The sequence below is a fragment of the Equus caballus genome, chromosome 23 (assembly GCF_041296265.1).
Source record: "Equus caballus isolate H_3958 breed thoroughbred chromosome 23, TB-T2T, whole genome shotgun sequence".
Classification (NCBI taxonomy): domain Eukaryota; kingdom Metazoa; phylum Chordata; class Mammalia; order Perissodactyla; family Equidae; genus Equus; species Equus caballus.
The window spans coordinates 65,085,705-65,103,391 of NC_091706.1; the positions used below are offsets into that span (position 1 = coordinate 65,085,705).

At 48.3% G+C, this 17,687-nt stretch overlaps 1 protein-coding gene across 2 annotated transcripts in view; it reads right to left on the bottom strand.

Annotated features, from left to right (window-relative positions):
- Positions 1-17,278, bottom strand: part of SYK (spleen associated tyrosine kinase) — a 94,862-nt gene extending 77,584 nt beyond the window's left edge. Inside the window, exon 1 of one of the 2 annotated variants that reach the window (XM_023627555.2) lies at positions 17,064-17,278. The gene's annotated coding sequence lies outside the window, so the exon portion shown is untranslated. The remainder of the gene's footprint in view (positions 1-17,063) is intronic. The other variant, XM_023627554.2, reaches the window with a different exon arrangement.
- Positions 17,279-17,687: the final 409 nt, after the last annotated feature.

The following is a 17,687-nucleotide window of genomic DNA, read 5'->3' on the forward strand; positions in this document are numbered from 1 at the left end:
TGAGTGACTTCTGGAATATTCACAAGGGGCCTTGATGGTCACCAACGAGATGGGAAAGTACAGGTTATTGGAAACAATCAATACAAGGGTGAATAGATACTAATATTGGGAAAACTCATATCTCAGTTAGCCTCAGCCCCTGATCACCGCATCCCCCTGTTTGTCTTTCTAACAAACGCGTCCTGGCACCCTCAAAAAGGTACATGTTATTTACATACACCAAAAGTCAGCTCATGGTATGAGAAGATCTGTCTGGTTTCCTGATACAGGTCTTGCATTTGCTGTAGACCAGCCACGCAGCTACCACACATAATCACTGAGTGCACACAGAGCAACACAGCAAAGGGAGTGAGAGAAGAAACAGCCTTCGCACCCAGAGGAGCCTGAGCTCGAACCTCAGCCCTGCCGCTCACCAGCTCTGTGGCCCCGGGCAAATCACTCTGCACCAAAAGGGTACAGCTTCCACCTTATTTGGAATGTCCCTCCTTTAGGAGTAATAAAAGCAAAAACAGTAAAATTGCAATCTTTGTTAATTATAAGTGCTGTTGCACTTTTCTGTATTTTTAAATGTCCCCCCTAAAAAAGTGGTTGCTGTGAAGAATAAGTGAGGTTACATCTGATCAAGGCCTGGTGCTGGGCTCCACTCTTTCTTTCAATCTGATCACAAACAACTCGAGTGCTACTGCAATGGCCCCAGCAGCCAGCAGTGTTACTAGCTGTTAGGAGGTGGCCAATAAATCAACATAATAGATCAAAGAACCAGCTAACACAACAGCCCTGGTTGGGCACCTGGATCAGAGAGGCTGGCAGAAGTGCAGAGTGCCACATGAACTTTCCTGGTCATTCTGAAGTTGTTTTCTGTTTATTTGTTTGTTCTTAACTGTTCCTGCAGAAACTGAGTTGTTCAATGAAAATGCCAAATGCTAACTTGTTCTGTAAGATAAATATCAAAATATCAGATAGCTTGGGTGTTGACAGAGTAAAGATGTCACGACCCCATTCTCTCTGAAATCACCCCAACAACAAGAACGAGAAACGCCACGGAGCTAGTAGACACTGTCACCCTGAACAAGCTGAGGGCAGCAGAGCCAGAGGCAGCGAAGGCTCACTCTGGCAGCAGGAAGCCCCTTAGAGAAGTGGTCAAGGACGAGGGCAGTGGCAGACCTCAGACGGCCTGCAGAGCTCAGGGTTCTGCCATTGCTTGGTAGAACCAAGTGGGGAAGCCAACCACTTCTTGAGGGTGGAGCGGAGACTCTGAACGGCTAGCAGCCTCCCCAGGAAGAAAAAATTTTAAACCAACTCTTTCTCTCTACCCCTCATAAACACATACACATGCACGCAGCATTGCTGAAGACGTGACAAATGCTCTGTTAGGCTGGAACACGTCCTGGGCCACTCCCGAAAATGATTCATTTTCAAGAGGAGGAACCCACTCCAGGTCCACACAACTACACTAAAATAATAAGACAGAAGCAATAGAAGAAACAAATGGCACATAAAGAGCAGTCACCAGAAAGCTGTCCCAAGGAGCAGATGAAATCAGGGCCACGCGTACAGCCATGGAAGCAAAGAACTTACAGACTAGTCACTTCATTCAACAGTAGCTCACACCAGAGATAGGCAAGTTAGCCTAGGAGATGGGGAGGCAAGAAGAGTCATCAGAAAAAAGCAGGAGATCAGGGGAAAAGCGGGAGAGAAATCATGGCTGCTGTTTCAAACAGCAAAAAGAGAACAGGCATTAACGTTGTAAGGAACATGATGGACGGGCTGGGGAAGCTTGAGAAGAATGAAAAGGAAATTAACAAAGAGTGAAAGAAGTCAACAGAAAGGTACTAGAAGGGCAAAAGAGATCCAAAACATGCAAGACCGGCGTCCTAAAGAAGAATTTAAATAAAGGAATAGAAGAGAGATTTAGAGTTATAATTAAACTAATTTCCAGAAATAAACGAGGACTTTCTCTTGGATCCTTTCATCCAGGGGCCTATAAAGGAAAGGAAATTACTGGACCTCAGACTTATCCTCGGCCACACTCCAAGCCAGCAGACAGGAAGCACCGTCCCCAGAGGGGGCAAGCGTGTGCAACCCGGAGACAAATGGTCCAGCTGGGCTACGGGCTGGTGGCGAGCAGTGCAATTTCGCGGGCTGGTGGCGAGCAGTGCAATTTCAGCATGTGGACTGAAATGACTGTGTGTGGGGAGGTTCAGATGCCTCGACCAGGAATCAGAAGGCCAGAGCAGGGCCAGCTCACCTTCTAGACACCTGCTTCCAAATCACTCAGGATGCCTCTTAAACATGCAGACGCCTGCCCACCCCAGCCTGCGAGTCAGAGCCTCGGGGCCTGCACGGTGCCCCAGGTGTTTCTCACGCACGTTAAACCCAAGAGGACTGCTCTCATTAGCCAGCTCAGTGAACAGCAAAACAACGGAAAGTTCTAGACCAGAGCAGTGGTTCTCCACCACCGCTGCAGGTGAGAGTGACCTGGGGACGTTTTGTTTTTAAAGTACAGTCCGGTGCTGGCGTCCTACCCCAAACTCACTCAGCGCCCTGGGGTGGGCCCGGACATCAGCACTTTCACCACCTCTCCCAGGGATTCTCCCGCGTAGCCAGGACAGAGCTCACGGCTCTAGAATCACTGCCTCCATGGAAGGTTCCGGGGCTCTAACCCAAACAGAGCTGACGACTGAAATGACGGCCACACGGGCTGCGGAACTGAGGGCAAAATGCAGAGTGGAGTGAAGAATTCGAAGTTTTACCTAGGATTCCAGAGAAGTATTACTGAAGGCATCACTCAGGACACACTCGTAGTTAAATAAATCCCCCCACACAGACTGTATTTTCAGGCCTATGGATTGTGCTAACTCAGTAATTCAGGTGACAGAATCTTGCCCGTGTCCCTTCTTGTCAATCGCGAGGCCATGCTGCTGGGGTGCGAGGGCGCCTTTAGGAAGAGTGCGTGTTGCTACACTTCCTGATGTCGGGCTGAATCATGAAAGGAAGTTCTATAATTCGCAAACCCTTCCAAACGGCTTCTCCTGTGGTATTTTATCTCTAGTCAAATTAGGCAGCACAGGAATTCCAGAGACAGCACGCTGCACAGCCCTCACCCACCGCCCAGAACAGGGATGAGGCAGAGCTGGGGCCTAGGGGACAGCGCAGGCGCCCGGCTGGGGCGGGCCCACCCTCGTGCCCTCCACCCGTCACAGGCCCCGGGGGCTGCCTCCACAGGATGCACCTGCCTCTCAGCCAGGCCCGGGGTTCTTCCACTGCTCTCAGAGTCCCCAGATGAGCCCAGGGTGCACATTCCCAGAAATAAAACTCTTGCTTTCTTGTATTTGAAAAGACAGAGCAAGGGCATGCGATCAGCATTACACTGCCTTCATTTTGCCTTAATAAGGACCATATTCCCTCTTCAAATGGACAGAACCTTGGGTTCCAAATATTCTGAGAAAACGATACTGTTTTTTTTAACTGCAGAGAAACGGACAAGTACTAATGTTTTCTGCTTTACCTCAAAGTCCTCTTGAACAAAAAAACTAGTTTATTCTTACAGAAACTATACCGCAGCAAGTGTGCTTAATCCAAGGACACATCAATCAGTAACTTTCTCCAAGGCTGGGTTCCCATTAGACAGCTCCAAGGCCACAAATGGGAACCATTCCAGTCCCTATGTGACTCATTACTAACCTGTCACGAAGCTAGACGGTCGTGGAGCGTGTGCAAGTGTGTGTGTTCTGTGTGTGCATGCTTTGTGCATGTGGATGGTATGTGTGCATGCATGCATGTGTGCTTGTGCGTGTGTGGTATGCGCACATGTGGGTGCATGCCTGTGTGTATGCACATATGTGTGGTGTGTACATCTGTGTGTGTGTGTGTCTATGTGTTGGGGGAGGCTGCTGTGTTGAGTAGGAGACTGTCAGTGTGTTGGGGATGAAAGGGCCAGGTCAGATCTGTGAACAAGACTCGAGGTCTCATCTGAAGGGTGAGGGGGTCCTAGTGCCACCATCATTTGCCGAGGTCAGATCCCCTTAAAGAACCAGGAGGCACCTGGGGTCCACATATGGACAAGTGGTGAATGTTACCATGCACTCTCCTCACACAGCAGCGTCAGAGATAGGAGAGGTGGGAGGGGGCGGAAGCTGGTGCCACCTCTGCCTCCTAGGAAGGATGGCTTGGGGCTCAGGAATAACACGACATTCTAGACCTGCCCCACAGATGGTGCTGTGATGATAGAGATGCTTGTTTTGCTCTGCCCCACACAGAACCACGAGCCATGTGTGGCTACTCCCCTTGAAATGTGGCTACTGAGATGTGAATTTTAAATTTTACTTAATTTTAGGTATTTGAAATGTAACTGGCCACATGCAGCTGGTGACGACCTATGCAACAGCTCAGTTCTAGATCCTTGGTGGGAAGCTGGGGAGAGGCCTTGTGTCCTCACGTGGGCCAGGTGTCAGAGGTGGAGCAGCACGCAGCAACCCCCTGGGACCGACATAATGGGGCTGCAGGTCGACAAAGGGAATCTTATAAATTCACCCCAAGGAGCAGGCTGTGTGGTCCAGATACATCTCCCTTCCAGATGTCTCCCTTACCTGGCCCAAACATAGGGCTCTAGTTTTCTTTTTAGTTAGGGGAGACACATTTTCCTCCCAATATCCAGTTGACTGTACCCAAGTCATATCTGATAGGCTGAAATGTAAGGAAGGAACTTTAAGAGTGCCTACAAACGCAGAAAGGGCGCCACGCTGGGAGCACAGAGCACGCGGCATGGTCTCCAGCCAGACACTTTATTTTTATTTTATTATTTTTTGAGGAAGATCAGCCCTGAGCTAATTACTGCCAATCCTCCTTTTTTTGCTGAGAAAGACTGGCCCTGAGCTCACATCCGTGCCCATCCTCCTCTACTTTATATGTGGGGTGACTGCCACAGCACGTCTTGCCAAGCGGTGCCATATCCTCACCCAGGATCCGAACCAGAGAACCCCGGGCCGCCGAAGCGGAACGTGCGCACTTAACCACTGAGCCACCGGGCCGGCCCCTAGCACAGCCTAGACACTTTAAAAGAGTATGACAAGGACCAAAATAACATCACAAAGTGTTTTAGCACTTCAGGGTAAGAGTGATGCCGTGATCCCCTGAGAGGGTGTCCTTGTCCAGTGACAGGGGACAGCAGACGGCTGAGGAAAACACTCTCCCTAAGTGTTGCTTGTTAAAACCCAGCAGGGCTCCCAAACGCATCATCAGGAAACAGACAGTTTGCTTCCATCAAGCGACACTGTTGTTTCTGTCACTCTCCCATAAAGTCTTCTAAAACCGTCTTGCCCCTAAAAGACCCCTTTTTCAATGCCCAGGTGCACCCACCCACCTTCACTTTGCAGGGGCCTCATCTGTGCAAGCCAGTCTGCCTGGAGCTCTGCATGGAGAATCTCGGAGCCCCACAACCACCCCGGGGCGGGGCTGGTCAGCCTCCTGCTGTGGATGAGGTAGCGAGAACCTAAGCAGTTTCAAGGAGCGACAGCAGCCAGACCTGGTGCCTGGTCTGCTTCCGCCAACCATGCCGCCCCTCTGCCGCCCCAGACAGGGGCTCTGGAGCCACTTCTTGGAACTGGACCATTAGAGATCAATGCCATGTCCTAGAAGTTTGATGACAAATATACACACGGATGCACAGAATGAGCCCTTGGGGCTCCCCTGTGAGTGTGGCACAGCGCTCCCACGTGTGTGCATGGACGGACAGTCAGGCAGGGGCAGGCACAGCTGCAGACCGTCCCCAAATGGCCCACAGAGAGCGCAGCCCCCCTGTTCCCATCTGCTGTGGCCTGTGAGGCCCAGAAGCCAAGCCACAGACACCAAGAAACTGTGGGCCCAGTGGTCAAGCCAGAGCGAAACTATTCACATCCTTCTCACGAGAAAAACCATCTCACTGAAACAGGCAGACGGCAAGTTGTCCGACAGAAAATAAGTCAGTGGAACAATGTTGGACATGGATCTGAAAGATGGAAACCATCCCAACTTCCGCATCTGCGTAGGAAACGTTACGGTGGGTTTTCTATCACACCAGCGTACACGTTCTTTCTCTGAGGACCATTTCACGTGCATTCTTCTCCCCCAAGTCTCACAGTGTGTGCACACCTTGAGCTTTCTCACTCGACGCCTCCTCCTAAACTCCCACAGACCTCAGACCTTAGGAACCAGGCTCCCGAGGATCGGGGTGTTTGCAACTCAAAGGCACGTGAGTTCTCCCTCTCTCTCTCTCTCTCTCTCACACACACAAACACACACACACACACACACACAAGTGGGGATGCACCATTCTAACATCTAACATGCTCAGAGTCTCTATAATCAAAGGCACACAGCTGCCACCACACCCAGCAAACCAATAAATTCAAATTTGGTGGAAGCTTTGTCAGGCTGCAAAGATGTGCTCGTGTGCTATAAACTCCTACAAACTTGTTCTAACCCAGTGGTTCTCAGCCTGGCCGCTGCCCGTGGTGGGGGAAGGGTGGGAGGCCTGAATAACCAATGTCCAAAGGCAGGCCACATGCCAGACACATCAGAATCTTTCCAGGCGGTCCGAGCATCAGTGGGTGAGCCAAGCCTCAGGGGACGGCCGTGTGCAGGCCCATTTGAGAACCTCGGCTGCACAGCTTCTGGCAAGCCACGCGACTTCTCAAGGCCCAGCTCCTCATAGGAGACAGAATGGGCCCAACAGCCATGGATGCTTTGTTTCTGAATTAGTTCTCTTCCTGGTCTCATCCTACTTACTCCCCTGCTCAAGCAAAGCTTTTTATTGTGTTAGGATCACTGCAAGCTTCTGTATGCAGAGTGAAAATGCACATTTCACTTTTTTCTCCAAATGGATTCTACTGCCCTCCCCAGATAAATGTTGTTCAGTCTGCAACTTTGCTTCCAGACCGCTCTGCATATTTACACATATGCGCGCACACACAAACATGTGTACAGGCCGACCTGCTTCTATACGTAGTAAATAATGCAAGTAGCCCAGATCATTATGTGTACGTACCTGTTTCTAAAAAATACAGAGTAATGTATGTTGCTTTTTCACTGAATATAACTTGGACATCTTTATATCTTGGTCCACAAAGATTCCACATGTTTAAAAAGACCACACGGGATTCCACTGCCCAGATACACCGTAGTTTATTTGACCAGTCCCTCTCCTGATACGCATTTCTCTTTTCCTTTCTTCTTTTTGCTATTACAAAATAAAATGTTGCAACGAATTACTGTATGCATACATATTTCCCCATGTTTGTCAATTTATGTGTGTAATAATTTCCCATAAGTGAAATTGTTGAGTCAAAGCACATCCGTGTTTAAATGTCAGCAGCTCTTGCCCTACAGCCCTGCCAGGGCCCACCTGGGGGAGTGTCCCGCTTCCCCACCCTCATCCCACAGCAAACCCTTAAATCAACGCTCAATTACAGAGAGGCAGAGCCTATTCCTGCCCTTTGGGTTCACTGGCATTTTTAGCTGCCTGTTTGTGTCTTTGACTGATTTCTCTATTGGACTGTGTTTATTTTTCTCATTGATTTCAAAGAACTCACTGCATATTAAGGCTATTGGTCCTTTTCCACAGGCATTGAAAATAATATATCTTACGGGTTTTTTCCTCACTTATTTACATATATTTTTTATTTGCATAGGGATTTAAAATTTTAGGAAATCATACTCATCAGGCTTTTTCTATTACAGTTTCATATTTTCTATCATATTTAGCAAGGTCTTCTTCACCCCTCAATTATTTAAAAACTCGCCTGAGTTCTCTTTCAGTACTTATAGAATTTCACTGTTATATTTTTATTCTTTGTTCGACCTGGAACTTGTTTTTGTATAAAGAGGAAAGTTTTATTTTTTCCAAATTATCAGCCAGTTTTACCAAGACCATTAATTAAGAACCCACGTTCCCTCCCCTGACTGTGGGGAGATGCCGTCCTTGCCTTGCACTAATTTTCCACGTGAAATTTGGGAAAGACTTGCTCTGCTATCCATTGTAGCTTTGCCTAAAGATCCTGTGGAATTTGTCTTTGCTTATCACCTTTATTTTTCATTTGTTCTCTGGCCCTTCTCATAAGTTTCCTTTAAAATTTTTTTGCCATCTAAGGTAGAAGAAAAATTGCATCTTAAAAAATTGCTGAGTTTGGTTTGGTGCTTATGCACACAAAGTTCCATAAGTATCTGTGCACAGTGCTCCCTTCAGCTTAGACATCTCTCCATCATGATGTCCAGAGAGCTCCCTCATGCTCCTGCTGGCAGCACAGCACAGCCACTGTGAGGAGAGGTCAGACTTCACTTAACCACCTGTTATGGGCTGAGTCTTCACATTCCCCAAATTCATACATTGGAGTCCTGACCCCCAGGACTACAGAATGGGACTTTGTTTGGAAATAGAGTCTTTACAGAGGTGACTAAGTTAAAATGAGGTCATTAGGGTGGGTCCTAATCCCATATAACTGATGTCCTTATAAAAAGGGGAAATTAGGACACAGAAACACACAGAAGGAAGACGATATGGGAACACAGGGAGAAGATGCCAGCACAAGCCAAAGAGAGAGTCCTCAGGAAAAAAAGAACCCTGCCAAAACTTGATCTTGAATTTCCAGCCTCCAGAACTGTGAGATGATATAAATGTCTGCTGTTTAAGCCCCTCAGTCTGTGGTACTTTGTTCCAGAGACCCTTACAAACTACTGTAGCATTCCTCTATTAATGGATACTGACACAGTTTCCAGAGTTTTCTTAGAGGAGATAAGCTAGAAGAAATATCTCGCAGACATTGGTAGCTCCTTTGGGGAAATCATACATGACTTTTCTGTTTTCTTTCTAGAATGCCTCCTTTCTCCACACTTGTCAAGCTGCCTTTCTTCGACCGAACCACTGAAATCCCACCTGCGTCACAACTGGTTCCTCAAAGGAATGGAACTGAGTTTGAAATTCTCCTTCTCCGCCTGCTCTATCCCAACCCTTCAGGACACCCTGCACCTTCCCTCCCAGCCCTCGGACAGTAACGCATGCAGAGAGCAGCAATTCTGCCCCGCGTGGGGACAGTCTCTGAGATGAAGGCCTGATGTAAGAACAACGGCCTGGAGCATCCTCCCATCCAAACAGGACTCTAGTTCACTTTGGGTGGTGAATTTGGACGCGAGCTCCATCTGGGCTGAAAGGAGACATACGCAACATCAGATGTTCTCTTGTTAACCTCCCAGTGATGAAGGATTTTTCATCCAATCCCTACGGAATCAGCTTAATTTCTCAACACAAAGCTATTAAAGATAGTAAGTTTTCTCTAACAACTGATAAAAGAGGGAAACTGACAAGTCAAATTCAGATCATGCCTCCGCCTTCTCTGGCGTCCTGGTGCCCACTGATAGGACTCGAAACCCTCTCGTCAGTAGGACGACAGCAGAGCCTTTTCACACTCCTCATCAGAGTCGCGGGTGAGAATTCTGTTCTGGACTAGAAACACCTATGTCTGAGGCTTTGAATCCCAGCACCACCCCTTCGTGGCTGGACAAGTCACTTCAGCTTTCTGGGCGTCACTGCCTCTCAGCAGGCTGAATCAGGTGGTCCTATGACCCCTTCCGCCTCTCACACCCTACGTGTCCTTAAAATGCTTCCAAGAATTTCATGCTTTTGGACTGGCCATTTCCTAACAATCAGTATGAACTTGACACTGCAGCCCTCTCCTTAGACACACTTCCTTCCTGAGCTACAGGATGGCCAGCCCAGCACCCAGGGCCCCAGCAAAGACCAAAGAAGCCCCAAGCCTGTGACCCAGCCCAGCTCTAGCGAGCTCCCCTCCCTCCTTCTCACTGTCACTTGCTTCACAGCTATGACCATCAGCTGATTGGTGTTGCTCAAAAAAAAAAAGAAAGGAAGTGGTGGACTTCCGCTCCAAGCATATGCGGCTGCTATAAATGCAGAGAAAGGAAAGAAAGAGCATTAAAAACAATAACACACAATATACATCCATGAGCACGCTGGAAGCAAAAGAAGCATACCGCCAGCGGACTGGGGACCATCGCTCTCCCTGAAAGCCGCAAAGCGGGATGGGCTCAAACTGAAGAGGGAAACCGCAGCCCGAGTGCAGGCGGCAGGGGCCGGCTGGGAAGGGGGGAGAAGTCCCAAGGGTGTGATGCCTTGGAAGCGACAGAGCCTGGGTGGCGTGGTGGAGGAGCAGCCAGGCAGCCAAGCCTCTCCAACTCCACAGCTGCCTGAACCACTAAGAGAACAGAAAGCCTCTGCAGAGAAGACACACATTCAGAGAGGCAGGGCAGGCCGCATGTGCACCCCACATGCTGGGCCCCGGCTCATCCTGCCCCATGCCTCTCACCTTCCTCCTAGCTCCTGGGGGACAGGACCACACAACAAATGCAGCCCTGAAAGACTAACTCCCAGGGCACTTAAAAAAAAAAAGACCAGCACTCCTCCTGGAAATATCAGCACATCAGGAAAGTCACCCCATGAAGGAAGGTACCAGATGAGCAACAGATGGGCCAATGCAAGGGAGACAGAGGTCACAGAGCAAGAAGAGAATGTCTGCAGGGGTCCAGCAACCAAAATGCAGGAGCCTAATGTAGAATTAAAAAACAAAGAATTAACCACATTCCTTGGAAATCAACCATGTGCTTGCTAAAATATCAAAGACTCAAGAGATGGACTGACTGACAGGACAGAGAGGATCAAAGATCTTTCCTGAGATAAAGATTAACCTGATGGCTGCATGAAACACAATGCAAAGGGCAAAAGAGGGAAGAAGGACAGGAAAAGTGCATTCACTGCAGCTGTGTTTATAATATCAAAGATGGGGGAAATCCCAAACGTCTATCAATAAACGATCATATTTTCTACTCTGTGGAGTAAAATGCAATGATCACTGACAAGAAGAGCTCCCCCATCACCGGCATGCTGTCAATTAAACAAAGAAAGTTGCAGAATGTTATTAGTATTAAGAAGACACCCATCCCCCAACATTGTACCTTCTGAAACACACACATACACATGTGTGCATGCAGAGGATGAAAAATACACCAAACTGCCCTCCCATGGCGGGGAGTGAGGGGGGTGGTTAAGGAGGGTTTCAGTGTTGCCTGTCCCATCTGAATTCTTCACTAATGGATCTCTACTTGTGCATCAGTTATGCACTTGAACACTTTCTTTTTGTTTTTTTTTTTTTGAGGAAGATTAGCCCTGAGCTAATTACTGCCAATCCTCCTCTTTTTGCTGAGGAAGACTGGCCCTGAGCTAACATCCATGCCCATCTTCCTCTACTTTATATGTGGGACGCCTACCACAGCATGGCTTTTGCCAAGTGGTGCCATGTCCACACCCAGGATCTGAACCGGTGAACCCCAGGCCACCAAGAATCAAAATGTGTGAACTTAACTGCTGCGCCACCGGGCCCGCCCCTACACTTGAACACTTTCAAAAAGAAAATGAGAGGAGGTGAGAGAAACTCACTTTAGAAATGGTATTTACTTATCCCTGACCCCTTTGGGAATGCTGTCATGAGCCCCCACTCAAGACTGCGGTGGCAGATTCCCAGGGCCACCCACCTGGGAGAGGCCGTGGCAGTGACGTCAGTTCTTCCCACAGGCCAGGTATGGCACTGCACGCATGGTCTCCAGTGTGCGTCACAGTGAACCCCCTGCGATCGCTCCAGTGACAAAGACTCAAAGAGTAGCTTAAAAACACAGAGTGGGATTCGAGCCCGAGGGCACCTCAGCCCCTGCTCTCAACCACTGTCAATAAAAATATTCAGTAAATGCAGCTTTGAGGCATTATAGCAATCAAATGCTTCAAACATTCTTAGCATTTAAGATGAAAACAACTGGGGCCTGCGCCCTGGCCGAGAGGCTGGGTTCGTGCGCTCCGTCCGATTCAGCAGCCCAGGGTTTCGCTAGTTCACGGGTTTAGATCCTGAGTGTGGACCTAGCGCTGCGCAGCAAGCCATGCTGAGGCGGCGTCCCACACAGCACAACTAGAAGGACATACAACCACAATGCACAACTGTGCACTGGGGGGCTTTGGGGAGAAGAGGAAAATAAAAAAAGGTTGGCAACAGATGTTAGCTCAGGGCCATTTTTAAATAAATTAATAAATAAATAAAAATAATAAAATATATGTTAAAAAGAAAAAGACGAAAATAACCGCAGCATTCTGCCTCCACCCAAGCAAAGCCTGAAGATCTTGTAAGGGGGCAGCAGGAGGTCACCCAGCAGACTTCAAAAGCTCTGGTCCCCAAGGTGCTCCAAGAACAAACTCATCCTGTGGCATCACGAAGGTGTGAGAGGGCGCTGACACGCCCTCCCTGTGAACATCACCTGCACAGCGGCCCTGGAGAGGCCCGCGACAGCCATCCCGCTTACTCACTTTATCCCGTCTGTCCAGCATTTCTCAAGTCCTTGAGCAAGGAAGGCTTCCCTGGGAATACCATTAAAAATCGCACAGTGCCTGCTTCGGGAATCCAGGCCAGCTGTCCAATGAAAGGCCTGTGGACTCCTCATCCCCGGGAAAATACACATTCCCATCAATCAGATAACAAAACCTGAGTGTCCAGCACATACAGAGGTGACACTGAGGCTGATTTGAAATGTAGATGCCCACTGCTAAATGGGAGTTAAAAATAGTCTCTCACTAAGCATGATATAGAATGGGTCCCGATGGAAGAAATTATAAAAGTCCTATGCTACGAAAATGATAAATGTATAAATAAATAAATAATGTAGAAATATAGAGCTTGGGGGGGAATATTTCAACAATCATGATGACGGATTCACAATGGAAGGTATCTGAGTGCTGAGAAGAGGTACGTTAAGACCCCAGAAGATGCATTTAGTCAACTAATTCCCCAAAGCACACTTCAGCTGTTAACACGTGTGTAGCGAGACTGAAGAGAAACTGCCAGACCGCAGCAAGAAGATGGAGGGTTCCAGAAAAAAAAGAGAGAAGAATGAAACTGATAGATGGCTTGGTATCTTGACTCAGTGGGGTTTGAGTCAAGGGGGGTTTCAGCTTAATATCAGACGGTCAGTAGACAATCATAGCAATAGGTACAAGGCCAAGTGAGCAAACACAGCATCAAGAGTTTACTCTGGGAAAAAACAACGGGGTACGAGGAAGAAGGTGGAACTGGAGTACGCGCCTTGCTTCCACAGCAAACATGATCACAGTAGACACCAAATGGCGTCTTAACCCCCATTATAGAAGGGTCATCCCGGGTGTGGGAGTGCTCCTCTCTCGGAGTAGGAAGTCAGCAGACACTGTCTAAAACTGATACATAAAAAAAAAAAAGCAAAGGAGCATATTTTCAGAAAATAAGGAGGAGAATTCTAGAAGAAATAGCTAAAAAAAATTTTAAACATTACTTTTGGGGAGCAGTACTAGAGGATGGGAAGGTATTGTTATAAATTCAAAGTAAATAAAAAGAAAAATTAACTTTGGTTGCACCAAAACATTTCCGTGACAACTTAACCACAATGGATAGATTTAATAAATTGTCAGAATGACCAGGACAGAATGCAGATTTATCGACGAAGACAAACAGATGGAGAGAAAAAGGACAAGGTCACATGTTGGACATTCCAATGCTCTTTGTAGCCATGTGGAATATAACTAACCAACCAATATTTAAATGCGGCTTTTCCTACAATGCCGCGCTAGGTCCTCCTCCACCCTGCTACACTCCCCCATTGATGCATCAGCCTCCGCTCAGATCAAGGCATCTTGCACTCAGCGTGCCAATCTGGAAGTCCAGAACCCTCCCACGTCCGTGCTCCCCTCCAGTGCTCCAGCACAGCGCTGAGGGGTGTTGCCACCAGCTTCAGGAGCCAGGACCCCAGTGTCAGAGCTAGGTACCTCCAGGACAGAGGATGCTGCCTACCAAGTACTAGCCATCATAAGAGCTTTCAGTACACCCTCCTCAGGAATCAAGGTATCACCAATATTCTAAGTCATCCTCACCCTCCTCCTGCCACCATCAGCCTTTGGAAGGTTCCGAGAATAAACACTTGGTTTCCCAGAAATAAAAGAACCAAGAGATAGTCATTTTTGAGTCATTAAACCAACTGTCACGTAAACTAAATATTCTTCTTTCTGCTGGCATCTTTGGCCTTGGCCAAATTCAACTGCGCTCAAGATTCCAATTCAACCACCTTTCAAGACTCATAGGGCAAGCCTTCCGTACTTCTTAAAGGCTAAAAGAAATTTCAAATTGATGCAAGCTAACATTTTGTCAGACCCAATTATAAGCTAATAGAAAACTTCCCTTCTAACATAATATCAAAATGAAGGAATGAACTTTTCCTTTAAAATCCAATCAGCCTAGTTTTTTCTTATCTTCCCACAATTCCTCGGTTAAAACAGAAAACAACAACAAAAAAACACCTCTTTTTCCAAGTGAAAAAGAAGCAACTTGTTTAAATCGAAGGCAGAAGAGGAAGACGACAAGACGTAAATAAGTCAGGCCATTCAACTACAATCTCTCTTTAAGACTCTACCTTTTGGTTTCAATTGCTTTAAAAGAAAAAAAAAGTTCAGTAGGTGGACATTTTTAAAAAATTCTCCCCCAAAGGCCTAAATTCCTAATTTTTTCTCCATTCATTTACAGCTAATCTAATCCAGAAGTGGAAGAAAATGTTAAAACTTACAAACCGGCAGAGAAGAGGTGAGTTTAGAGATAACTGAAAAAAATCTCTACAGTGAAAGCAGAGAACGTCAAACGAGCTCAGACTGTGAAGGAGCCCGCCAAGCCGTGGGCACAGATGACGGACAGGACAGAGCCACACAACGGGAACAGGAACTATTTCTCCCAGGACACACTGCCGCTGCGGGCGGGGACAAGACCCCTTCTGTGAGCAACTTTGTGGTTTGAAAGAATCTCAGGAAGGACGGGACGAAACATCCTCTTCCCGCTCAGAGGGTCTGCATTGGGGTCATTATCACTGAAAAGTCAGCGAGGTCCTGCCATTTCAGGGCCCCTGAGAAGGGGCAAGTGCCCGTCTAGTCTGCGGACACCGTGAGTTACTGGCAAGAGAAACGCAATTTGGTTTCAAAAGCAAATGGTAGCTCAACGGGATCTAACACAGGCTGAGTCCCTAAGTCCCAACTCTGAAAGGCTCTGAAAAACAAGCCTTTTTGCTAAGTTTTAGGGAACTTCATTTAGTGACAACATCTGCCCGAAGCTGACACACAGCTATTTATAGTCTCTCTCTACTCCACTTAGCGAGACTATTCACACTGTCAGTGCAGAAGCAGTAACGGGTGAGATCACAGGATGCTGCTGAGATCGTCCTGAAGGGCTATGGCACAAGTCGTGTCAGCATGCATGCACACCCCTCCACACGCAATGCTGAAATTCAGATTCTAAATTTGAATTCCAAATCTGAAAAATCCTGAATTCCAAAACATATCTTGGCACAGGGTTTTGGATAATGATCATGGACATGCTATGTGCTCCATACGTGATATCCTACTAAGAGGTCTTTGCTTTAAAAACAGAGAAATCAGACCTGAGCTTAGATTATTAAACATGAGCCTGAAAAAGGCTATGGCGAGTTACTTCTGAAATGGAAATCTAGCAAAATGATCTTTCTGCCAATTTCACCCCTCAGGAACGGTAAAGACCTAAAGTATCCACCTCATTTTTATCCTAGCTTAAAACATTAAAAATATTCCAGTTATTAAGACTATTTACAAAATCCTACATATGGAAGCACTCCAAATACAGAGGATAATACAAATCAATTTCTATTTTACTGCCAAATTTCTCTAAATACATCAAATGTATGATGTAGATAGAATAAAGTGATTTGATAAGATAATTCAGCAGACAAGATTTCTCACTTAAAACATCTAATACTTTACAAGTATTAAAACCTTGTTTTGGGCGGGGTAGGGGGGTGTAGGGGACCGGAGGGACACACATCAATGAATTTAATTACATTTAATGAAAATGCCGCCTTCGTAAGAACAATAAATTTGTTGTTTCTAAAACAAAGAAGTCAGATACTAGAATAAATTTCATTTCTTCCAGAAATTCTCAGGCACCATGTGATTTTTTTTTTTTTTTTAACATGAAAAGTCAGATGTGAGACATCTCCGACTGTTTAAATACAGGCTGAAATTCTTCAGGGTTTAAGAAAAAGAGCAACTCCCCCAGTCAACAGTTTTACTTGGGTACAATGCAATCTAGGGGAGTCAAGCAAACATTAAAATAACCTGCGACACTGTTTCCAGCATAAAAAGATTCAAACTCTAACTTCTCCAACGCTCATCTTTCTCGTTCTTGAACATTCAAACAAACAGAAAAATGAAAAGCATTTGTACAGTTATGTAAGTGGGTCTGAGGTTTTGGAGCACATTCCTAAAAAAATATTTAACTCAAATTTACATTTTACTACACGAAACTTCCCTGCTCTCCAAGTCACTCACCGGCTAATCGAGTTACTTTACTGTAAAAATGTGTCAAACAAAGAGGAATCATGCTAAATTTTAGCAGTGGTTCAGAGAGTTTCGTGTTTTTACGTAACTGCTTGCTTTCTGTAGGAAAAGAAATGTATACAAAAACCTTTGCAGGCATGCAACACTTCTCCATCGAGTCACTTCGCTGAACACAGTGGAATTTTCCAATGGATTTATGTAAGACTCAGCCAAACGAAAACGCCTTCTTTCCGAGATCGAGCTTCCTGTGCCCGAGGACGCCCCTCGCGTTTCCCGGGACCCGCCGCTTCCGCACTTGGCGCGCTCGGGGGCCCCTGGAGTGCCCGGCGGGCCCGGCCCTCGCGCCCCGTCCGGGAGCCGAACCCTGGGGGCACTAGGCTTAGGAGGAAAGCTGGCACAACCCATCTTTTTATCCGAATGAGCTCATCACATTTTCCCTCTGACTTCAGAGGCCCAAGGCCCTGGGGTCCCTGCTCCGGGGTGCTGGGCGCACACAAACGGGCCACGCAGGAGCACGGCCGCCTCCTCCCCTGGCCGCCAGCCCACAGGTCCTGCGTCCCCGCGGCCCGCCGGCCAGGCGGAGGCAGCGCGCGGCCACTCCTACCTGTGCCAGGTGAGGCGAGGGCGGGGCGCTGGGCTCCGGGGCCGCCGGGCGGCCGGGCGGGCGTCCGCGGGCGGCTCCGGGCGCAGCTCGGGGCCGCGGGCTCCTCCTCGCTCTTCCCGCCGCCGGAGTCGCCTCAGCCGCCCAGCGCGCGGCGCTTCCTCATTTTGGGCAACTTCCTTAACGCGCCCGGGCAGGCCCCGCACTTCCTCCCGGCCGCCGCGCCCCGCCGCCCCGGGCCCGCCCCGCCGCCGTGCGCCCCAGCGCCCCAGCGCCCCGTGCGCCCCCAGCGGCCCCAGCCCCGTGCACCCCCAGCACCCCGATGGCCCCAGCGGCCCAAGCGCCGCGTGCGCCCCGGGCGGAGCAGCGGTGGCCGGAGCGCGCGGGGACCAGGCCGGTGTGGGTTGCCTGGGAAGCGGGAGGCGTGAGGGCAGAGGGGAGTGCAGTTGGGGTCGCTCTGATCTCCTCGCAGGCGCAGAAGGGCTGCCATATGCAAGGAGGGGGCACTGCCAACAGCAGGAACCTCTCGCCGCCTCGCCTGCAGCCGGATCCTTCTAAGGCCCGACAGGCGCCCAGAGGCGCGCGCCCGTTTCGCTGTGCATTTGCTCAGGAAGAGGTTCGTGTTCA